This window comes from Ailuropoda melanoleuca, chromosome 4 (genome assembly GCF_002007445.2).
Source record: "Ailuropoda melanoleuca isolate Jingjing chromosome 4, ASM200744v2, whole genome shotgun sequence".
NCBI classification, from domain to species: Eukaryota; Metazoa; Chordata; class Mammalia; order Carnivora; family Ursidae; genus Ailuropoda; species Ailuropoda melanoleuca.
In genome coordinates, this window is record NC_048221.1 from 27,414,870 (window position 1) to 27,441,064 (window position 26,195).

Consider the following 26,195-nt stretch of genomic DNA (forward strand, 5'->3'; position numbering starts at 1 on the left):
TGCCTGTTAATTATTTTGAAACATTTTTGCAGTCAATTTCTCCCTCCCATTAAAATAAAAAATCTCCCCTAAATTTCTGAACCACCCCCACCTACCCCCCAATCATAGTTTTTACACTCTGCGGTTGTCAGTTTTGAAGTAACATTTTACTAACTACAACATTCATAGTTAAACCAAAGCAAAGAGGTATCATTTGTTACAATGTTTTTCTAATCTGTAACACAGCTCAGAGGTTTTCTTTTTCCCTTTGTTTTACATTGCCTCCAAGCAAATACATCTGGGGGAAATATAGTAGTCCTTGCAATGAAAAGGGTAACATACACAGTGCATGACTCAACTGTACTGGCCAGACAGGATCAATGGCACAAAAGGACAGCCGTAACGCATCACAACACCACCCGTGATCCATCAGTCGGTGGCAAGGATGATGGTGTGCGCCAGTGGCAAGCTGTCAGCATGCACGTTTTCCTCTGTGCCTGGTGCTGAAACATAGGCTGTCCAGGGCACACCGCTCTTTGGCCAAAGCCCGGTGGTGAGTAACTGCCAGCCATAAACTCGCAATCCTTTAAAAACATTCCTAATGGATGAAGTATGCAAATACGTCCACCAACACTTCCAGAGACTCTAACTTATAAATGACGCAGTGTTATTGGAGTTGATTTTTAAATGAAAAATTCAGATGTGATGTCAAGGCAGTTTTTCACAGTCCCCCATGTGACCCGGGAGTTGATACAGTATTGAGGAATTATGTACTTCACGATGTAATTAAAAAAAAAAAGAAGCATGAATTTTTTTACCACCAACTAGGTTTATGAAGAATGGTGCATACGCCTGCTAAAATATCAAAGTAAACATTTCATTTCCACAGGTGAGGTAGCAAGACGAACGCTTCATGGGTGGGCCCATGAAATCCTAGGCCTTCTTTTGGTTCCTTTACACAGACAGGCAAATGCCAGATTGAGTTACTTCTATTCCAAAATCTAATTGACACGTTTACGTTTTATATCTGTTCTACTGCAGGCACTGTCCAAGGTTTTGGGAACCCAGAAGTGAACAAAATAGACCCAACAACTCTGCCCTCATGGCGTCCATTCTAATCCGTGCATTTTTCTCATCTTCATAGATCTGAGCCAAAAGATGTATATTTTCATTTCTGAAGTATTTTATGTTAAACTTAACACAGTTCAAATTGTATTCATTTTCCTAGAGGGTATGGATTTTAAAAAGCCAATCGTCTTCACAGGATACTACCCTGATGTATAGGAAAAGGATTTTTAATCTGAGATTCTTTTAACTCCTCATCTGTTTTGCAGAATGAGAGGCTGTGAATGAAACCACATAGACTATAGGAAAAGTAAAAACTGTTTTCCAAGTAGAAATAAAGTAGGCCATCTAACATGTACCTCCTATTTTGTACTTTCCTACTTGATATATATATATTTTATGACATCCATCTCTGGCTCAAATTCACAGATAAGATCCATTAAAACCCCAAGTTCAGTACAGCTTTCTTGAAAATTTTCAAAGTGGCAAACAAATTGAGGAGAACATCTACCTTAAAAACCCATCACCGATGCTCTTGATCAATAGCTGGCATCAATAAATCTTAGATAGACATGTGGGCAAGACTGTTGGAGCCAGGCAAGGATTTTTCTTAATACGGATACTGATGTCATTTAGGCAGAGAGAAGCTGGGCAGATTTGCAATAAGAGGGAAGTGATTATATAATACATCCAAACCATAAATAAACACTCCATTAAGTTATAAAATCCTGTATGTCCTTAGGAGGGCTTCCTGTGAGCCACTTAACGTAGAAAAAATAAAAAATAAAAGGAAAGCTCTATTAATCATTCATTTGGCCCAAACCTACTGAATCCTTGCTCTATATCCAGCACAACACATCATCACCATCATGACCATCATTATCATCATTACTGCGTTGAATTTACTGTGTACCAAACACTGAGCTGGTTGATGGCATGTCCCATCTCATTTAATCAGTGAGTAACCCTAGAAGTTGGGTAGAATTGTTATTCTCATTTTAAATGAGCAGATGAAGTAAATAATACCAAAGAAGTTATGTTATCTGCTTGTGGTCCCACAGCAAATTAAATAATCAAGCACCAAATGAGCATCTATCAGTCTCCTATGACCATGGTTTTTACCACTCCTTGCTCCAGCTTTGAGATATAATTGGCATATAACACTGTGTGAGTTTAATGTATAAAATGTGTTAATTTGATACACAAACATACTGCAAAACTATTACCACCATAGCTTTAACTAACATATCACTTCATATAATAATGATTTCTTTTTTGTGATGAGGACATTTAAGATCTACTCTTAGCAACTTTCGAATGCATAATGAAGTATTATTAATTATAAGCACCACAATGTACATCAGAGTCCAACTTATTCATCTTGTAACTGGAAGTGTGTACTCTTGGACCAACATCTCCTATTTTCCCCCATGCCAGGCCCTAGTAATCAACATTCTCACTTCAGTTTCTAAATGTTTAGCTTTGTTAGATTACAAATATAACTAATACACAGTTATTTGTTTTTCTCGGAGTTATTTCACTTAGCATAATGCCCTCAAGGTCCATCCATGTTGTCTCAAATAACATAATTTCCTCCTTTCCTCCTTTCTCATGGCTGAACAATATTTCATTGTGTATAGATACATATATACACCCCACATCTTCTTTATTCACTCATCCAATGACCAATACTTAACTTGGTTCTATATCTTGGTTATTATAAATAATGCTGCAATAAACACAGGTGTATAGATACTTCTTTGAGATCCTGTCTTCATTTCCTTTAGATAGATTTCCAAAAGTAGGATTCTACGGCTCTTTTTAAAAATTTTTTGAGGAATTTGCATGGTCTTTTCCATGGCGGCTGACCAATTTACATTCCCACTAACAGGTGCCCAAGTGTCCCCTTTTCTCCACATCCTCATCAACACTTGTTGTCGCTTGTCTTTTTGATTTTAACCATTCTGACAGGTGTGAAGTGGTATCTCATTGCAGTTTTGATTTGCATTTCCCTAATAATTACTGATGTCAAGCACCTTTTCATGTATCTGTTGACCACGTGTATGTCTTCTTCAGAAAAATGTCTATTCAGTTCCTTTGCTCATTTTTTAGTCAGTTCTTCTACTGAGTTGTAGGAGTTTTTAAATATATTTTCAATATTAACTTCTTATCAGATATAGAATTGCAAATATTTTCTCTCATTCTATAGGCTGCCTTTTCATTTTGTTGGTGATTTCCTTTGTTGTACAAAAGCTTTTTAGTCTGACGCAGTTCTACTTCATGATTTTTTCTTTTGTTTGTACGTTTGGTGTCAAATACAAAAACACATTGCCAGGACCAATGTCAAGGGGCTTATCCCCTATGTTTTCTTCTAAGAGTATTATGGTTTCAGATCTTATGTTCAAGTCTTTGATCCACTGAGTTGATTTTTATGTACAGTATACGATGGGAGCAAGCCCATGGTCTTAACTACTCCATTTTATTATTCCCATATCAGTTGCTGAATTGTGGGTTCATTTGCATCACCAGCTTTGTGTCTGAGTTGAAACGGACTTTAAATATTACCTAATGAATGATGAACTTCAGAAGTTAGCCCACTTCCCATGGTCACCTAACTTGTTAGAGGCAGAGATGAACTAGAATTTACGTTCTACCACAAGCTTGATTCTTCCATTCCATATGCAATTGTGAATAAATCATAATAAGGATAATAGCAGCTAACATTTGTGGAATCTAGTATGTTTCAAAACTTTAAGCACTATAAATGTGAAAACTCCTTTAATCTTCACAACACAGGAAATGGATCCCACCATCCCCATATAACAGGTGAACAACCATGACAAAGAACGGTGTCTTTTCCAAGGGTACATAAGTACTAAGTGGTGGAGCAAATCTGAATTCACACCTGCACAGCTCTCAAGCCCAGCTTTCACTACTATACTATTTGGCTCTTGATAGCAAAAATCAAATTTTCTCAATGTATCAAATTTTAAAAAGAAAAAAACCCTCAGTTTCTCTATGATGCTACTTTGACCACTCCAATCCAAATTTATACCCTTTTCTCAACCATGCTTTGAGATTTTGACTCCTATTAGCCTGATTCTGTGAACACACACCATCTCCCAATGATCATTGCTTCTGAGATCAGAGATTTTGTCTTTAATTCTATCTGCTCTTCCCCCAGTACCTCATTCTCACAGTATACTGACAGCAGTAGACAGTCAGCAAAAACTTTCAGAAGTGGATATGAAAAAATGTAGCAGGTAACTGACAAAGATAGTTTAAATTAACGTTACTAAAATTGACAGGGTTGCTCACGCAAAACAATCCATATCCAAAGTCAGGGAAGGGGCGCCTGGGTGGCACAGCCGTTAAGCGTCTGCCTTCAGCTCAGGGCGTGATCCCGGCGTTGTGGGATCGAGCCCCACATCAGGCTCTTCTGCTATGAGCCTGCTTCTTCCTCTCCCACTCCCCCCGCTTGTGTTCTCTCTCTCGCTGGCTGTCTCTGTCGAATAAATAAATAAAATCTTTAAAAAAAAAAAAAAAACAAAGTCAGGGAAAATCCGCATCTAAATATATTTCACAAACAAGCATTTAACTAATAGCTGTTTGCCTGATTTCATTAAAGGTATTTCCTACCCTATGCACCAAAATCACAACTAATCACTTGAATTAATAAATATCCACACACTTTAAATTTAGTAATAGCTGCCTGGAATAATGTATTACAGTATTACGGAAATTTTTAAAAAGTTAAGAAAAACCGAACAGACTTACTGTAGGCTAACTATATACTAACTTGGGAAACTCTGCAATTCAAATTTAAAAGAAATTGTGTTTGATCATCAACTCCTTTTTACTAGGACAGTAGGAAAATAGAAACATTTTTGCTGATAACCAATTAATCACACAGTTGGATTAACCCAAACTCTCCATTTCCTTTTCAATCAGAATGAGTAATGTCCTTAATGCCCAGAACATTGGTTGTCTAAGCGTCTTCCCACCACACTATACAAGCTAGTTCCATCAGCTCAGTTGTATGTTTAACCAGGAATCTATAAACCCATTCTCAATCCTATCCTACTTGTGGTTGTATTCACGTGATATAAGCATAGCATAAATTGATGAAATACGAGTGCAGAAAAGAGATCTGTTGCTTCCATTGCTTCCTTGGGAAGACAAGTCCAACTCATGAGAATAAGTGGCTTTATATTAGATATAGGAAACTTTACAAGGTGGGGAGAAACATGGAAAAATTCCAAAAGAATCAATGCCTTACATTGCTCTGCAAGTGTCTGTGGTTTTGCTCCACTTTGAAGGAAATTTAAGCAATGCATTAGGACCATCATTTATATAACAAAGTAGAGGCAAAACTCCAAATAGCGAATTCATAAATAGAGTCTAGATTCAACAAAGGATTGGCCAACAGATGCACATTTCAATGTCTTAAGTTAAAATAAAATTTTTATGTAGCATTTTATTTTTTTTTCTATTTTTAAAGCAACTTTTTGCTGCTTTAGCCAAATGTTTCCATCAATTGACCAAATAGAAGTCATAACTGATCTGAGGAAAAAGGCTTCTGTAGTACTATATGAAAGCCATGGGTGAGCAGAGGGAAGATGGGCTCTGGTCCTGAGCTTGGCTTCCAGAATTGTCTTCATTCTGTACATTCTTAGCCTATTTTCACCTGTGCTAGCTCCGAGAGCCTCATGGCACCTCCTCATGTCCTCTGTTCTAGTCTTCTATGCACAAGTTTTTCCTCCCTCAAGTCCTTCCTGTAAGGCTCCAAGCACTGTGGATGTCCATTCCTTCCTGCCTGTACATTTGCTGTTTCTCCTACACTTCACTCCACCTCTTTGCACCTGGTTACAGACATCATCTCCTCCCCTTTTCCTGAGTCTTTAGTTTTATTCACATCACTCCTCTGTTGCCCCTTATCACCGAATGCATGCCGGCCCCACTTTATGTTTAACCTGGCTGTGTTCATCCTTGGCTGTAAGCACCACGAGGAAAAAGATTCACATTGTTTTGATTAATTACAGGATCCCTAGCATCCAGCATTTCACCTGGCAGAAAATAAGTACTCAAATAGTTAATCAATTTATGGATACACTCATTAATGAACTGTTCCTTCAAAATTCCCAAAGACAGAAATTCGTCCTTTTCGCACTTTTGTACTTTCTATATGGCACCCTGCATGAAGCTATGTCGGGTTGTCTCTCTGTGCTGAAAGACTTTAAGTAGGACCTTTTACACCCATTTCTGAACTCTGCTCATTATGTTTTAGATAGGGGGCTGTAAGGATCAATGTCAGGTGACAGGTGTTCAGAAGGATCCTACCCTGAGTCACACGGTCTGAGTGATTTCCCTGGGTGCATCTTCTGTTCTTAACCACCAGAACCAACACCGAGCAGCCTGATAAGATGCCAAATGCCATTCTCTTCTCTCCAGGCATCATATGTCTCCCAACACATGCATGTCAAGAACCTCTTCTTTAAAATTCTTAGACTCCCAAAGGGTGCCTGGGTGGCTCAGTCAGTTAAGTGTCTGCCTTCAGCTCAGGTCATGATCCCAGGGTCCTGGGATCGAGCCCTTCATTGGGCTCCCTGATCAGTGGGGAGTCTGCTTCTCCTACTCCCTACTGCTTGTGCTCTTTCTCCCTCTCTCTCTCAAATAAATAAAATTAAAAAAAAAAATTCTTGGACTTCTGGAAGGGTTGAAGGGCATAGATTGTCTTTTAGAATGGAAAGAGTGGGACACAGTATCCGAAAAAAACTGGCTATTCCAGAGACGGCAGGGTTTGTTCAAAAGTACTCCCCTTCTCCCATTGCTTTGTGAGCAAGAGATTCACATGCTGGTCTTAATGCACTGAAGCCATGTTCATATTCACACTGCCTGCCATCACATTTAAATCCTTTATTCTTCCCTGTCACTCACTAAGATACTCTCACTCCTGCTTTACACCAGCCCCACTACTGTTCATACTCAGTCACAGTTCTGAAAGTTCCAACTTGACCTTGCCTCTTGAGTCTCATTTTATAGAAGCAACGCTGTTAAGAGCATTATCCATTAACCAGTCAAAAATTTCTTAAATAACCAAATGGTTCCTAAGATTCTCCAAGTGACAACTAACTCACTGCCCTGGGTCTGCTTCTCCTCCCCATTTAAATTCCAGACTAGGAATTCATATCTACCCAGCCATAAGCTCCCAAGATTGGATTTTCTACCAATCGGGGGAAACTGGGCTTGTTTCATTTCTGTTTTTTTGTTTTGTTTTGTTTTGTTTTTAAGATTTTTAAAAAATATTTTATTTATTTATTTTACAGAGAGAGAAGGCACAAGCAGGGGGAGTGGCAGGCAGAGGGAGAAGCAGGCTCCCCACTGAGCAAGGAGGCTGATGTGGGATGTGATCCCAGGACCCTGGTATCATGACCGGCCGAAGGCAGACGCTTAACTGACTGAGCCACCCAGGCATCCCATGGGCTTGCTTCATTTCTGTCATTTCATTCCAAATGAAATGACAGTCCTGCTGCCAGTCTCTACTTGGAAGATGACACATAAATGCCACCTTTTATACAAGTATCATTCTAATTTTTACAAGAAATTTTAGACATATCAAATTGAGCATATACCAAATAACACGATATCCTAAATAATAAGAGACCATATATTGACCATTTACTATGCACCAAGTTCTATACCCAGAACTTTACCTGCACTATCATTTCATTCTCTCAGTAATCCTATAACAAATGTGCTATTTCTATCCTGTCACAAGAAAACTAAGCATAAAAAACTTGCCCATAGTCATAGGGAATGTAAATTCATTTATGTCAAATTCCTAGTTCAAACTTCACAGCTCAAAGCATCTCCCAATACAACTGAATAAACAAAATTTATACAGATCTATAGTTCTTCTCTGGATATTCTTTTTTTTTTTTTTTAACAATATTCAATGAGGCAACAAATACCTAGAATTTCTCATTTCAGGATGTTTTCACCAGAGGTAATTCTCTCACACAAACACTATCTGGGATCTCTTCCTAGTTGGTCAACTTGGAACTGAGCTTAAGTACAAATAATGTAGGACCATACTATACATTACATTTAGCACTTAAGATACTTTGGTGTTTTCACTGGGATACTATTCTGTTACTTTAATAAATTGCAACATAGCAAAAGCAAACATTCCGTGAACCTCTTAGACATAACACCCAATTCCAGGAAGTCATCCTTTCTTGAAAATATACAGGTTCATTTCTTCTGTTTCTGTTGTTTTGTTCTCAAAATTATTTCAAAGGCCAATAAGGTAGAACCAGATGGAATCACTGTCTCTTTTTCCGGAGCAGGAAGAAGAACAGTGGGGGAAAAGGCGATTTTACACATAAAAAAACCCTGACTGAATATTTTACTAATGTTTGATGAATCACTGATGAGCTTTATCTTTTCCCTCTTTGGATTCCTTCTTGACTGTACTACCAGTACCTTTGACCACATTACCTGCCTGCTAATAAAGTGTCAACAGAGAGAACAAATTCACAAAAATGTACATTACTAAAAATGACCAGCAATTCTTCAACAGTGGGTATAGATATTCTTCTTGAAGGTATTTTCTTGGGAGCAAGAAGAGTCTCTACTCACTTCACCAAATCATTTAACGAGTGGGCTGAAGAAAACAATAAGATCTTTAAAACCATTTATCATCTCAAACTTCTCCTTGAAAAACCTCTTTCATTGTTTTTTTAACCTTACAGAATAGGCACCAGAAAAAAAAAATCACTTAACCTATGGAGATCACAACACAGATGCATTTTTTAATATAGCCACATATTAACTGGTTAATAAAAGCAAACCATTTTCAGTGGATGTCAGAAGTCTTAGACCAAGAATTTCTGTAACAGTTAATATCTGAAATAGATATAGAGGAATAGAGATCTATATATAATAGTATTAAATTAAAAAGAAAATAATTTTATAATGCACACAGAGATGCCTTTAAAAGTTCAACTTTTTGTTCCATGTATCTTCTTTCTGAAAGTTGATTCTTTTTTCCAAGTACCATTATTCTGGTCTATCATTTTAGGTTATTTTTCCTTCCAGTCACTCTTAAAGGGACATGATTTGCTCTTTGTTCAAAGAGAAGGGATTTCTTCTCAATGCCTGATTGCTTTATCATCTAGCTGAGGCTCTCGATTCATCTTCGATTAACAAAGACCTTGTATATAGTGTCAAGAGAACTTCTGGTGGTGGGAGGAGGAAAGGTCTATATAAAAGGCAAGATCTTCCCAACTGTCTTTAAAAAAAAAAAAATTCCCTCTAACAGGCAAGTTAGATCACGATTTTCTAGCCAAGGAAAGACTGTTCAAAGACCCTAACTACATTAGATTTGAAGATGTTTAAGTGAACAATGCAATATCTTCTTGATGTGGCCCCAAGATCCTCACCACAGGCATGGCTTAAATAGCTTGGCACTGCCTGGTGACTCTATATGAATTACCATCCATACAGTAGAGCAGTGGTTGTCAAATACTAAATGTACTGAAGTATCACTTTGATAGGTTGTTAAAACATAGTTTCCTAAGCCCTACCTCCAGAGATTCTGATTCACCGAGTCTGGGTGGAGCCCATGAATTTGCATTCCGAACAAGCTCACAGGTGTTGCCAAATGCTGGTCTGAGCACCACACTTTGAATATTGCTCTAGAGCGATGTGACTCCAAAGCACTTAGGATAAATTGTATCACTCACTCTGCATTTAAAATTCTGTTCTTGGATTATTTCAGTCTGCAGTCTTAAGAAGCATTTGGTCTTCAAAGAAACCATACTGCTACAATGGGAGGCTATCCTTTTTTGGAAGGAAGGGGAGGGGAGGGGAGGGGAGGGGAGGGGAAGGAGAGAGGAAGGAAGGAAGGAAGGAAGGAAGGAAGGAAGGAAGGAAGGAAGGAAGGAAGGGTCAGAGCAAGCTGACTCTGGTTTACAAGGCCTATCTCATTCCTGATCCTTTGTCATTTGAGAGAGATGTGAGCAGTCTATGTCAAAAATGCACACTGCACATTCCCAGGAAGCCACTCACAGGGCCAACTGTAATTTTATTGAAGCCTGCCTGAACTTGCTTTTCTTATTTTTCCCCTATCGGCGCTCATGAGGTTTCGTTTTGGGGTTGTTTTTTTTTTTTTTTTCCCTTTGCAAGAAACAACTCAAAGACAAAGACACAGATTTGACTTCATCAAAACTAACAAACTTTAAAACAAAAAATAAATTAAAAATCAAGCATTCTGTTTATATCAAGATTTACCCCACAACCCCTCTACTCATCCTCCTATACAAAGAGAAAACTCAAGACCATAATAGCCAGTCTTCAAAAATGATTAAATGTAAATCATCCAAAAGTCAGATTACTGGAAACATGTCTAAGCCCTTTGTGTGCAAATTCATCTGGTGGCAGCTGGAACACCAAACATCTAAGAAAAAAACAGACATACTCCTTACTATAAACCAGTGTTGCAAATCCAAATGCCTATAGCCTATGTAAGGTAATTTAATGAATGAAGCCGAGAGTAAGGGCAGAGAGAGCACCAGGGACGATGGAGAACCTGAGAGTCCTGGCCTTATCAGCTGTTCCTAATTAGCTGAAGGCTGATTCTGATAACATCAGACATACATTTTCTGTTATTCCTTCCACTCCTATTTCTTGGATTTTAAGTTGAGTTATAGATACTATGTTTGAAAAGTCACAGGGAAACTGGATGAAGGTTAACTTCCTCCAGAAATAGGTTCATCCTAGACTGTGGTAGGCAGCCTGGGATGGGTCAGGTCGCCATTATCCAACTCGGGATTGAGCTGACTCAAAGTTGGCTGATATTTTGAAAGATTTGGTCTGCCTCTTGCTCACATTCTTGGATATAGTTTGAAAGCCTACAGTGTTTACCAGACTCCCTTGTCCTTCATGGATGTTCAACTCCAATAGTTTTATCCTTAGCAATGGGAGACTGTCACATTGAGCGCTTTGCCTTTTCAGTGATTTGCTTCCTAGCTCCACACCCTACATAGCACAAAAATTAGGCAAATGCCTCCAGGGATGAGACTTCCCAAGATCTGGCTAATCTCTAGCACCTGCCTTCTTTCTGAGTTCTCATGCCCTCAAGTCCCAGTTGCTTTAGTATCCCTAAACTTTGATGTTTGTCTCTTCTGCCTTATAAGATGGCCAAAAAACCTTCTGCCTTCTCTGCTCCAGGCACAATCTTTTGTCTGATTTCTCAGCTTTCATCCCAAACCAGAAATTGGAGAGATCCCTTAAGGGAAAAGCAGCTTGAGGAATGCTGACTCACCACTTTATAGTTCCCTATGCTCTAGGAGTCTTGGTTTTCTTAGCAACTCTTTAATGTCTTCAAATTAGGTACATTTTGGGTTTTGTTTAATTTAGCTTCTCTACTGTTTTTGAAGAAGTGTTGGTTTTTCTTTTTTTTTTTTTAAAGATTTTTTATTTATTTATAAGACAGAGACAGAGACAGCCAGCGAGAGAGGGAACACAAGCAGGGGGAGTGGGAGAGGAAGAAGCAGGCTCATAGCAGAGGAGCGACGTGGGGCTCGATCCCATAACGCCGGGATCACGCCCTGAGCCGAAGGCAGACGCTTAACCGCTCTGCCACCCAGGTGCCCCGAAGTGTTGGTTTTTCATAGACCACCTCAATTTAGCCAGAGGCAAAAGTCCCCGGATAGGTAGGTAGGTAGGTAAAAAGGTAAGTTGGTTGACTGATTGATTGATTGATTTTTTGGAGATTACAACCCAACACATACTTTACTTGATTGAAAGCCTTATGGTACATACAGGGTTTAAAAGGGTTGACTTCAGTTTTGTTCACACTAACTCCAGTGAGTTGTCTTTGGGTTTTCTATGCTTGAGACTGCCCAACTGCTGCTGTTGCCATAGGTTTGCTTTCCATCAGGATCAAGGTGGGTACTTTCATGTAAAATCCTTTTTTTAAATTCCTTCTCTGGCAATTCTTTCCTACAATGGAACCAGCATTCTTAAATCACTAAGATAAATTCTCCTACTCCAACATCGTATGATCTTCTCATTCTACTGGTTAACAAAAATGTCCAAGGCCAACCACAATAGGTCCTCATGAAGCATACATATTGAATCCTGTGCACAGGGAATGTTTTTGTCATCTAAAATTCCTAGGAGCTTCAAGGGCTTCCCCTCAGTGGAGTCACCAGGTTCTGGTGTGGCAGGCATGGGCTCCAGTCCCAGGTTAATTTAATATAGTACTATAACTACTTCCCCAGGAAATAATGTATTTATTCTAAAATGTAGGAGTTAACTTCATATTCAAACACTTAATCCACATGAGTATGTAGCAATATTTTGGTAAAAATTGACCACAAATGTTTATGTATGTATGTATAACCATTTGTAGTCAATTTCAAACAAGACATCAAACTAATACTTTTGGTTCAGTGATCTTTTTTAAGACAGATATGTCAAGCAATTTTTGTATTTTGTCAGCAGCCTTAAAAGAAATTTCAAATAACCACAAATCAGCGTTATACTTTAGAGTACTTGAGACACTCCAGATAAATATTTGATGATAGATGGACAGAAGGCGGAGGAATGGTTTCATCTTATGTGTAATAGAAGAAAGTGACAAGACACCCACCCTCATGCTTATCAGGGAACAAGATGGGAATGCTTTGGTAGAATGTCACTCTCATAGTTGCCAGTAATTGGCCCCACTTGAAGCAAAGAGGAGGGATTTAAATAGAGACAATATCTGACTTAAGCCTTTCTGTATAATGCAGTGCCCTGGATACAGATGGACAGTACACATGGTAAAATAGCCAAATTATTCCCATTATCATGTGCCATCTCCAACTTTGGCTTCCTGGGAATTCATCTGCAGAAGTACAACAACAACATTCTCTTTATCAAAAATGTTGAAAGCTCTTTGAGATTACTGCCCTGTTAGGACATCTGGCCTAAAGGGCAGGCACATAGCTGGAGAATATGGCAGTTGGCTTGGGATAGGACTGTCCACAGTGAATGCAGACTTCAGTTCCTCTAGGACCATAACAGACCACATGGCAGGTCCCTGCTGACACAGCTCTTGTCTCTTCTGTAACATGCCTAGATAATATTAAGTGAAAATACCAAAGCATCCAAATGATGGGGATGTGGAAAGACATCAGGACATGGCACGTATCCTAAACTAACTCCTTGATTTTTAGTTTAGTTTACCTAGTTTAAATTACCTAGTTTTTAAGACTGAGTGACAAATAAATTAAAAAAATAAAACCTTAGGCCTATAAGCAAACAAGAAGTAAATAAAAATGACTAACATGGAGTATAGTATCAGAAGGTATCAACTTGTGGCCAAAAAAAAAAAAAAAAACCCAAACAAGCACATTATCTGTATACGGCAGGCATTGTGCCAAGGATATTACATGAAATCTGTTCATCTTCACGACAACTCTTCAAGGTAAATACTCTCATAATCCTCTTTTTGATAGATGAGAAAAATGAAGCACAGAGCAGTTTATTAATTTACTCCAAGTAGTAAGCAGTAGAGAGTCAACCTGAAGTAGGTCTCAGGATGCCATATCACAAACCCTTAACCACATCCCTTTACAGGCCTCCTGGACTGCATTGATCATCTTAATGTCTCACTGAGTATTCCCTATACTTTAATAATGTGACTACGGATTATGGACATGTGCCTTTCCTAGCTGTCCTTAAATTCTGAGCTAAATATAAAATTAATGACATCTTGGGAGCTGTGATTCTTCCCTAACACATTTTGCTAAGAACATGGCTTATGAAATCTTTATATCTAGTTGAAATGTGTTTACTAAGCCTTGCCGGGAAGTTCATTCTAGGGGGATATTACACATGGGCAATGTAAATTGCCGTAAGGGCTAAGAAGCCTTCATTCCAACTAGATTTTTGCCGCCAAGTAATAAATAATTTAATAGATTTGGAAAATGAAGCACCTGGTCTACCCCCTTTCACAAGTTACTAGGACTGCATAAAGATCAGTCACTCTACACAGAGTTGGAAAATTCACTATCTGACACATGGAGTTGCCTCCCTCAATGTTGTTGCAAACTGCAAATTAGTGTTTAGACCAAGTATCTCTGAGGAGGCACAAACCTGTTCCGATAGCCTAGAAACTCCACACTGCAAATATGCATTTTTNGCCGGGATCACGCCCTGAGCCGAAGGCAGACGCTTAACCGCTGTGCCACCCAGGCGCCCCTGCAAATATGCATTTTGATGAGCCTTTCCGAGCACTGGAGAGGAAGGAGAACTAGGACCCCAACCTGCAGGCCAACATTCTGTTCCTGGCTTTTCTGGCTCATAGCTGTGCCACCATGACTAAGTCACACTGTGAGCTGCAGTTTCATCCTCAATAAAAGATGCCAACCTGCCTCATGATGTTCTTGTAAAGGTGGTACCTGTGAAAGCACTTTGAAAAACTATTCAAACCGAAGATCAGATATGTGACATATATACACATATATACTTATACATGGCACCAAGGGCTAAGTCATGCTTATCAACCAGATGCCAATGGCTAGATGATTAACCAGGTAAGAAGACAGAAGTCCACTTAGACACCCCCAAGAGGAAGTGAGCCTGTGAGGAGACGCTGGTAGCCATGGTGATGGGAAAGGACAGAGCAGTCCAAGCAGACGGACAGGGAGGGAAAGGAGGACAGAGGTTGGCTACAGAAGTAGGTTCTAGAGAGCTTTCCTAACAAGCAATGGGTAAGTGTGGAATTCTGGAAACAGCAGCAAATAAGAATTTACTCATTAACAGAAAATAACCTGATACAGAAAGGCTGTGTGTTAGGCACCATAAACCAAAAATACCAACATGCAGGATCCTGCTTGATCCTAACAACAACCCAGTGAAGGTATAGCCCCTGCTTACTGATTAGGTATCAGAGACTTTGAGCAATTTATTGTCAGGTCCATATAGAGAGTAAGTGGTAGAGGCCAGGTTCAAACAGGGTCTGTAGAACTTGTGCTCCTTGACCATCTTGCTATGCTCCCTCTCTAAACCATTGTCTGGATCCAAACCAGTACATCTATCAAGCTATATTTCTGTAGAACAACTTTGTGTTTAAATACATGGGGTAAAGTCAGGTATGGTATACACTCAAATGTTCACAGCAGTCTCTCCGTGCGGTGGAATCACAGGTGACTTTCTCAATACCCTTAAGTATTATCTGACTTTTGTAATCAAAAAGAGAAAGCAATTAAAGATTAAAATGCATCTTTATTTTTCCTTAAGGACAACTCTTATTTCCAAATGCCTTAGATCATTTGTGTAAAAATTTTTGAAAAATTAGGAAGTCAAAGGGACGGTTTGTTAAGGGTTAAATACTATGAATTTGATTAATAGCTTAAGTATCTGTGGGATAGCTGGAAGCCACTGAAAACCTTGGCGTGAACCTAGTCTAGTGAGGGAGGTTGGGCTGGGGGTTCATGATGGCCGGGGTAGGGTACCCTCACAGGGATGGGGGTCAGTGTAGAGTGCTTTACGAAGTAGTCCCCACTCCAAGACTTTCAGAGAGAGCTCTGGGAAGAATCACTAGCCTAAGATCCACTGTGCTGGTGGGAACCAGCAGTTCCACTTCTAATACGTTGGCTGGGAGAAAGGGTAAGAGCCACTGATGCACAAAGAGATAATCAGTAGAGAGCTATGCAATTAGGGAAGATAGTAATGGGAGAAGGTCAAAGAAAAGCAGAAAGGATAGACGTAGGGAAATTCCATACTTAGAGACTAGAAAGAAGATAAAGGGAAATGAAGTGCAGGGAGGGGGGGGAGTAAGCAGAGGTGTGGGTGGGAAGGTATTAATAAGAATATTCTAAAATAAATCCTTGTTTCTTATAATGGAAGAAGGCTTTAAAATGTAAAACTACCTGTTTCAAAAGAAAATTTTCAAACAACAGGTAAATCCTTACCTAGATTAATATAGAAAATGAAAAAGCTGGTTTCCATTTAGTATGTAATATGTGGAACACTGTAATCTCTTATATTTTGGTTAAAAGACCACATAGGCTATTGCAAGGAGATTTATAAACATATAAAACTTCTTTCAAATTAACTGTTTCCAATAGTTTAGAATTAAAATGGGTACTTGTTACTTGTATAATGAAAACTTGTTTCTAGGAGTTCTTAAGCCAACTAAGGCCATCACAATATTGAAATGCTTTAAATTAAACATTAGCAAAAGAGCAATTAATGAAAAGCCCAATAACCTTTTATCACTATTCAAAAAAATCATTTTCACCAAGTTTTATCTGGTAATGTTGAACTTAACCTGAACCCTGTGTTCCCAGGAAATAACCAAGGTCAAGAAATTCTTACCCTTTTGTGTTTTGGGAAACATCCCAAAGTACGACGACCAATCTGCCCTTGGATATTCTGAGACCCGCATCCACCCTTCCTCATAACACTCTTATTTCATAAAACCTCAAAATTTTTACCTCATCTTTTTTTTTTTTTAAGATTTCATTCATTAATTTTTTTGACAGAGAGAGAGACAGCAAGCAAGAGAGGGAATACAAGAGAGGGAGTGGGAGAGGAAGAAGCAGGCTCGCAGCGGAGCAGGGAGCCCAATGCGGGGCTCGATTCCAGGACCCTGGAATCATGACCTGAGCCAAAGGCAGACGCTTAACGACTGAGCCACCCAGGCGCCCCTTACCTCATCTTCGACAACAGCTGCATAGGAAACATGCCACTATAAGTGCTATAATTGACACAAACTGTCCTCTGTTGTTGGACATTTAGGATGTTTCCAATTTTTTATAACTACAAACAAAACTACACCAGTCATCTTTGTACAAACAACCAGCCAACCTCAACTCTTCTCCTCCTTCTTTGAGACTTTGCTCATGAGTGAGCATTCCTCCTATTGTAAGAGCCTGGATAAAATCATCTCCTTAATGGTCTAGTACATCTTGTCTTTGACATATTCAGCTTTTAAGAGGTTTCCAGAAAAATAAAGCAGGAAATAAATGAGACCATATCGCAAATACTTGCTCCATGCTCTTTTTCAGAAAACATATAAATGCAAAACAAAAAATTTCACAAAGGGTATTTAATAACAATTGGTAAGGCTGGTGCAAGAACTACAAGAAAGGAAAAAAGATTCCATGAACAATCTCACTTTGCCTGAAGATAAATTAGTACAACTGAAAAATATTTCAAATTTCTTATTTGAATGACAAGGAAAATAATATTAAGGAAGAAACCCAGACTCACTACAAGCGGGAAACACTCCCAATTTAGCAAACCACGCAGGTAGCATGGGGCATTTCACAAGGGCAAAAATGTTTGACCAATTGTAGCAATGTGAGAAGAGAGAAAATCACAGCTTTGGCAAAGGAACAAAGTCCTAACCACGAGGATGGCTTAAAGATACAGGCTTCAGGCCCGTGTGGGATTCAGGAACGACCTAGTTCCAAATTTCAGCAGGTTCATGAATCACAAATCCCAGGCACAATTCAGTGGGGCAACTCTAATTGATGTTTCAAAACTTGTGATTTTCTACAAGTTTATTTTGCTTGGGAGTAAAATCATTAAATCATTAAATACATTTTATTTCTACACTTATGTAGGACTTCTTACATAAATGCCCAAATCTGGGGGTGGGGGTGGTTGGACGGGGTGGAATATTCTAACCACCGGTCATTTTAGGTTTTGCATTAGTGAAACCATGCTGCAACTCTAAGGCAGAAAATTTACAGCGGAAGCAGCTCCACTTCGTAACGAAACTGCCCTAATTTGGACTATGAATTAGCAACCTATTTCCTGAGCACCCCAGCAAATGAGGCATACACTTTATCTCATTTAAATCTTGGAAAACTCTTCAAGGTTCCATTTGACAGATGCAAAGTGAGACTCGAAAAGGCTTTATTGTGTGCCTAGGATAACAAAGTTGGTGGAAAGTGGTAAACAGTGATTATTGAGGAAGGATTCAACATGTAGCACTGTTAGAGTCAATGACATTCAATTTTGTATGAGACCAACAGAATGTAGCCAAATAAAAGTATTTAATGTGACCAGTTTAATGAGTTCAAAACAATGATTAGTAATTAACAAATCAATCTTCTGAATGTCAATGGATAGCTCTAAACTGCTGGGGAAAAAATTTTTTTTAAACAGTGCTGGAGCTTGCTTGCAAAGTTTCTTCTCTGGAGTTGATTAAATATTCCCTCCAAAATCTTGTTTACATTATTAATTTGCTCAGTAACCCCTGTCTTCAGAGAAGTGTAAATTTCCACCTGGTCCCTGAAGAGTTAGCACATATTTTTAATTAAAATGGTCTTGAATAAATTGAGTTGTTTTTCTTACAGGCTGTAATACTAACAGTATTAACTCCAAATAAGACAGAAGGTTAAAAAAAAAAACAGGGCACATTAAAAGTATGCACATATAGGGGACTTGAACAGTGAAAGATTAATCTACATAGAATGATCTGACTCCAAATTATGAAAAGGGGACAGTGAGTCATTTCTATAGTTTTCATGAATGATTCACAACAGTAAAGAATGTAAAGATGTGTCAAAAGTTTACAAGTTCAAAGTACAAACTGAATGCTTCCTTTAGGAAAAGCTAAAACAAAATTAAACACCATGAGAAGGACTTTGACACTTTTCTCTCTTATGATCTAAATGACAGTAACGGGGTTATGTGCATAATGATACAATTATATGCTGTCATGAACAGTTTAATTATTATATGCCCAACCAGTTTTTTTTTTCTTAAAAAAATCAAGTGCCCTATAGAACTTCCACAGCTGAATGCTTCTAACCTAACTTTGCCATTCTTTCACTATATTCACTTTTCTATGGACACAGAGGAGCGGTCTGTCACTTAAAATGATGCTATTAAAATTCTCTCACTTTTTGTTTAAGCTGTTAAAGGCTCGGCAGCATTTTTGTTAATATCCACCATGCAGAGAGGCTGAACTCATTCGTTCTTTCTACCGCTTAAATGCCTCCTTCATGCCAGGTACCAGAATAGGATATGAGACATACGCAGGAGGCCATGGGATCTTATTGGCAAATAAGGAGACTGGAAACAAGCAGGAAACTGGACAACAGAGAGGCAGCTTTGGGTCAGTGGTGTCCATGCACTCAGACTGCACAGTCAGCCCTGGTTTAAATCTTAGATGTGACTTTAGGTACATCACTCAAGGTCTCTAACTCAACCTCTTCCTCATCTGAAAAATGGAAGCAATGAAAATCCCTACCTCTCAGATTTGTGAGGATTAAATGAGAGGATGCAGTGCTTTTCATCTAATTCCATGGCACATAGTATATGTTCAATGAATATTAGCTGCCATAAGGACGCTAATTATATTATTACTTTTTGCATTATAACAAGTGCCATGAAGAGCTATGTAAAGGAGGCTAATAAGAGCACCAGGAAGAGCAATCAATCTCCCTGGAGTAGCTCAGAATGAACAGACGGACTACGGAGGACAGCATGCCAAGTTACGAGCCTTTGATATCTAGGAGGAAAAAATAAATAAATAAACTGAGTGTTGTTCCAGAAGAACCCTCAAGAGAAGATGTCGTGTTCGTTTAAATGACTATTTCATCTTAAGAAAGCAGTCTTCGGCTACTGATCAAACCAGAACCCTGGCCATGTTGATGATTATTATCATAAGTTCATTTGCTGCATCACATCTTGGCATGTGAACGCTCATTTGTTACAATTATCCCTTCAGTTTGACATGGAGAGAAAGCAACCATAAAGCAACTTCTATTACCCTGGGAAGCTCCTCCAAATAATTAAAATTCTGAAGCACTCCTCAAGCTGAAAGTGGATCAGCCCCTCATTGAGGGCACGTTCTATTAAATAAGCAGGCTCGTGTTTGTTGTTCTTGCAACCCAAGTCCTTGAGCTCACAAATCCCACAGCACCAAAAGTCATTATTTTTTAACCTAATTTAATTTTTTAAGTCCCAAATCTATCTTCGGGGGGAAAAAAAGGCCGCCATTTCTTACACACATCTTGGGCCCTTTCTAGGTACTCGTTATTGAGCTAAGCTTATAATACACATGATCTCATCTTCCATAGTTTGCCGGGGTGATGCTACTATTACTCAGAGTTTTAAAGGAAACTGAGGCACAGCGAGGTTCAAATCCTCACCCAGGTTAGCTCAAACATATTAGAGCTATGATTTGAACCCAATTTTCAAGTTGATGTCCATATCCACTATATNTTAGCTCAAACATATTAGAGCTATGATTTGAACCCAATTTTCAAGTTGATGTCCATATCCACTATATTACAGCATATGCACCTTGAGAATATATTTTCTTTTCTTTTTAAAAGCAATACTTATATTCCAAATGTAAATAAAGTTTTACATTTACACCGATGGTGGGGGTGAGGTGTCGGGCGAGGGTGGGGGGTAATAGGTGGGAACAGAAAAAGGAAGGTAAGTGACTCAGCCACTGTGGGGAGATGCTTAATTAGAATTCACATAGGCTCCAACTCAGATTGGGTTTTCATGAAGATCAGAGAGGTTCTCTTTTTTACCAAAGACTAAACTCCATTTTAAGTCAGGGTCTTAGACAACAAGGGCCACTCACTTCCTATTAGACTTTGAGGACTGGTTCCCCCCCCATTACTGAGCTTCAGACTTGCCATCTTCTCATGAGCCTTTACAAGTTGACAGTCTACTCCTCCTCATGAAACAGGGTGAAAGCAACTTATCTACATGCAAGTCTCTAGAACCAACAAGTGAACCAATTACAAATGAAGACAGGTTTGTTGTAAGCATTAATTAAAATGAGGTAACATTTTGCTTAATTAGTGCAGTGCCAGGCATACAGTAGGAATTCAGTATATGTTTGCTCCATTACTAATAACTTTTATGGGTATTATCATGATTCCTTGAAAGAGTCCTTTAACTCATATAGGAGCAATATCCTATACCAGATGCCCTTCTCTCAAGATTATGCAACCTAAACAATGAATCATGGAACACTACATCAAAAACTAATGATATACTATATGCTGACTAACATAATAAAATATTTTTAAAAAGATTATGCAACCTAATAGAAATAATTAAAACAAATGATTAGCTTTCACAAATAGGAGGAATCCTGCAAATGACTGCTCTGTTTGACTTTTAACAGCCACGTGCTCAACTGGAGGTAAATTTATTTTGATAAATGTTTGTCAGTAGAGGAAAATGGGCTAATAAGGCTGGCATCAGAAAAAAGAAATTCATAAAGCGGAAAACAATAATTTTATTAAAGGATCAAAATCCATTTTTAAACAAACCAGCTTACCAAAAGCAGCTTAAGTTAACTACCACTAACAACCGGGTAAACTGAGTCCAGCAGTGGTTGGACTCTCATGCAATGAAATGATTCATTTAACTAGTCAATTAATCCAAAAGACATCCAGTCCATGTGCATGAAGACTGCGGCTGTCAGCCAGACTAAGAGAAACAGTGGGCATATAAAGGGCCACCAGACTCAATTAATTCACATTTGATCAGATGCCCTGGATAATGATGGCTCACAGCTGGATTTGTACAACACAAAACACACAGAGTTGCATTTAAATATTAATAAGTATAAATATTTGAAAAGGTGTACCTTTTTTTACTTATCACATAGCCCAGGGGAAAAAATTTGCATAATTCCAGGATACCTCCAACGAGGGAGGCTCCCAGTGTTCACTGAAGTTCAAGAGCATTTACTTCACACCTACTCTGTCACACTCACCCCTGCCCACCTCCCAAGACCAGACCTGACTTGCTACTTATCTTTTGTGCTGACTTTAGACACAGCTATCAGTTTTGCTAAGTCGCACTGTGGGGACACTACGTCCCTTCTTAAAGACAACACAAATTATGGAACTAACCTACTTAATCTCTTGCCCCAAAGATTTCAGTGTTTAACTCACCTTCCCCATAATTCACTGAATGCAGCAATTAAATTAATGGCCTCGGTGGCAGCATGGAATCCTTTAAGCCCCTATGGGCTTGTTCCTTTGATTAGCACAGATCAAGGAAGCTGCAGCTATTTGCAGGCAGATTAGAGGGGCTCCCTTTTTTTATTGCCATCAGGGCTGAAGACTGAAAGGTCAGGTGTGTTGACATCTTACTCATCTCCATCTGTGACAGTTTACATTGAGGTAATTCTTAAAGAAGGTTTTTAATACAGTAAGAGGACCAAATGGATCAGGAGGCATGAAGGCGCTGTCACACATTTCAGGCAAAGGTACTAAGTGGATTTATGCCTATCTGCTTCCTCAACACACCCTGAGTGCCACCTCCAGGTGCCAATAATGGATGCAGGAAATCAGCGAGCCAATGCTCTGTGAGAGAGGAGGGGGGCCTTCGGGGCCATACAACATTTCATGATGCTCTTCACGGTTTCAGGACTATGTTGCATTTTATTACATTTTAACCTTGGGTGGAAAGAAAAACACTTCTTATTATGTGTTCATCAGTCATTCCCAAATCAAGCTCAATCAAAATTGCTTGACTTTTTTTTTATNGACTTTTTTTTATATTAAAAAAAAACCAAAGTTGAAAACCAGCTTCTCAAGTCTCACCCCAGAGCTAAGTATCTCTTGGGGATGGGGCCCAGGAATCTCTAGTTTCCAAGAAGCCCCAGGTGGTTCTAGTAAAGATTCAGCTCAAGGACTCACTGGTACATGTCGCAATGCCAAAGTATAGGAAAGTTTACCTGAAAAGAATAAATATAATAATATATAATAAATAATAATAAATAAATGCTCAGTTAGGTTAAACAATGAGTAGGTTGGGACAGGCAGGCTGCCTGGGATTAAAATCTCCTTCACCCACAGCAAGTACAGTATATAAATTATTAAATCTCTCTGGGTCTCATTTTTCCTCACATTTAAAATGCAGTTAATACCACCTACCACAGGTACCTCTACGGAAAGCACTTAGCATGGGCCACAACTATAGTAAGCTAACCAAAACTATGAGTGAAATTTATTTTTTAACCAGATCCCAGACATTCTAGAAAACAAAGCTCATAGTAGCATAGTAAATGAATTTTTTCACAAAACAGAACAGTCTTTTTCCTCTCATTTAGTTCTTTACACTTAATACTATAATTCCTGTGGGATAGGATGAACATAATGACTAAATTCTAATTTAAATCTGCATTACTTAATAATTTACTTAATTCAAAGGCACCATCAATTCACTAATAGCTTTGTTGGAATTAAAGGAAAACCAGTATGTGATGATTGTAAACTGCATCCCAGTTTCAGAAATGTTAAAATGTACTGGAGTGAGGTAGGACAGGAGAGTCTGATGCTGTCAAGAACCCAGGAAATTCGGTATTAACAAGCCTACAAGTTCCCAATCACACATAAAGTTCCCCCGAGCTATCATCAACAGAACTAGAGTCCTACAAGATATTCTAGAGTCAAATCATCTGGAAATCACTGCCTATCATTGTGCTCCTTCCAACACCCTCTTTTCATTAGATTCATGATGCACATTCACATATTAAAACATCTGAAGGTTGAGAAGTCTTCCAACAGATATGCCAGTTGAACTTGCCTTGAACTTTCTACTGACCCTTTGGGGAATGGACTTTCTCAGTACACATTTTGAGAAACGTTAAAATAAAGCCAAATCTCTTGGCTATAGTAATTATGAATATCTCTGTCCAAATGTCTTGTCTTGTCAGAGTACAAGGCCTACAGGGAAAGAGGTCCCATGTCTTTAGACTAACCACAGGATTCATAGCTTCCTTCCAAGGATAATAAGACCCTTTCTTGTTATTTATTAGATGGTAAAAAATGAACCATGAGAAAACAAGGAAAGCCATTACTTTTTCTGAGCAACCTTTTAAGTTGAGAACATTATTGAGCATTTATATTGCATGATAATTTGACAAAAAGACATTTTTATGGTTTTTAATTATACCAATGATAAGATTAAAAATCCAGGAACTGTTTATTCAGATCCATCTTGGTAAAATAACTATGTTCAATAAACACAGAATACAGACTGCTTTAATTTTACATGTGGGCCAGGAGGATCCGTTTCTCCCAAAACATGTATCATCCCATATGTGCTGTGATTTACAATCCCCAAAGCATTAAAGTTTGAATTGTGAGTCTTCTGTTTAGGATTCATTGGAATTCTGATCCTATAGTCACACTAAAATAGATGAAGCCTAAAAGAAAATTCTCCACATTTTAAAGCCAGATGGCCTATATAAGCTAAATATTTTTTCATTGCTTGTTCAGAAGAAAATTCACGTTGGAAGTAGTGAATTAATTTAAGTAGACATGAATTTAAGGGATCCTTAGTCATCAATCCCAAACTTAGGGCTCTATTTAAAGAAAATGTATTTTTTAATTAAGTTTAAAAAACAACAAAAAAAAAGAATATATATAACAACCCTGGCACAGAAAACTTTTCTTTTAAAAAAATCCCCTAATGTTAAGAAAAAAAAAAAAACTGAACTAAAACAATTCTCCATCCCATGGTGTGACCAAATTTTTTTTTCTTCAAATTGAAAAATAGATCTTTATTTGAACTATTTCTGGAATCACAAAAAAGGTCTGATTATTTCAAATTGCCTGGTAGTAAATATGTTATTGAAGAGTGAGCCTTAATCACGATTTTCCTTTTGATTAAAAAAAACAAATATCCAATTCTACCATTTCTTTTTCTCTTTTTTAAAATAGATTTATTTAAAGAGAGAGAGAGTACACATGCATGTGAATGGGGAGAGGGGCAGAGGGAGAGGGAGGGAGAGACTCCCCAAGCAGACTCTCCACTGAGCATGGATCCCGACACAGGGCTTGATATCCCAGGACCCTGAGATCACGACCTGAGCTGAAATCAAGAGTTGGAAGCCTAACTGCCTGAGCCATCCTGATGTCCTCAGTTCTACCATTTCTAGTCTTAGACTGATAGAAACCCAGCACTTGGACTGTATTATGCAACATTCACACATGCTACACTTACACTTCTCTTCTATTCATACAAATATATATAGATATACATGGAAGACTCCCCAGCAGCTCTGGGAGACATTACCATACTGAATGGTTCAGTTAAACGAAATCAAGAAACTAATTAAAAGGACAGCAACATTCTTCTCTCCATCATATTTAACATCTCTGTTCTTTAAAATGAAAGGAGGCAGCTATACAGCAGCTTTAAAAATGCCAAATAGTGGGATCTTCTCTCTAGCACTCTAAGAACTGTTCAGAGTTCTTCAAAGCATAGTTGACTCCTGAACAACATGACGATTAGGGGCACTGATTGCCCAGGGCAATCAAAATTCCATGTGCAACTTCTGACTCCCCAAAAACCTCACTACTAATAGCCTACTATTGACCGGAAGCCTTCCCCAAAACCTAAAGTCAATTAACACAAATTTTGTATATGTATTATCTACTGTATTCTTACAATAAAGGAAGCTAGAGAAAAGGCAGTGTTAAGAAAATCATGAGAAAAAACACATTTACAGGCCTGTATTGAATTTGCTGAAAAAAAAAGAAAAAACATATGTAGGGGCACCTGGCTGGCTCCATCAGTAAAGCACGAGGCTCTTGATGTCAGGGTTGTGAGTTCGAGCCCCACATTGGATGTAGATATTACTTAAAAATAAAGTCTTAAAAAAAATCCATGTATAAGTGGACACGTACAGTTCAAACCCATGTTGTTCAAAGGTCAACTATATTCCCTACTTGGGATAAAAAGGTTGGAGGCTTTATCCTTCTGCACATTACCTGCATATTGGTCCACTAGGCATTCAAAGTCAGTTTCTCAGCAAACAGCCTTAGAAAACAGACCACTATTTTGTTTAAGGCAAAGGTCTTCAAAGGCAGTCAGAGGCAGGCTGAGGATGGGAAGCCCCAAACAAGCTATGCTCTGTCCTAACTAGAGCACCTTACTGGAATCGGTTTGATAAACTGAGTTTCCACACAAGATTATAAATAACTTTCAAAAAAAAGGAATGCGCAGTTTAAAATAAAAATCTGAAAGCCGCTAGTTTCGTTGAAGTGGAACTGAATCATTCATGCAAGATAAGCCTCACCCCTGCATCAGAGTCAGGATCGTGGGTCGGATGACCCATTTCCTGAGACAGTCCTTGTACCCAAAGG

General features: G+C 38.5%; 1 protein-coding gene and 1 pseudogene across 7 annotated transcripts in view; both read right to left on the reverse strand.

Moving 5' to 3' along the window:
- The window catches only part of FHIT (fragile histidine triad diadenosine triphosphatase), a 1,448,934-nt gene that overhangs the window by 702,669 nt on the left and 720,070 nt on the right, over positions 1-26,195 (reverse strand). The window lies entirely within an intron of this gene.
- Positions 11,691-12,361, reverse strand: LOC117801908 (annotated as a pseudogene).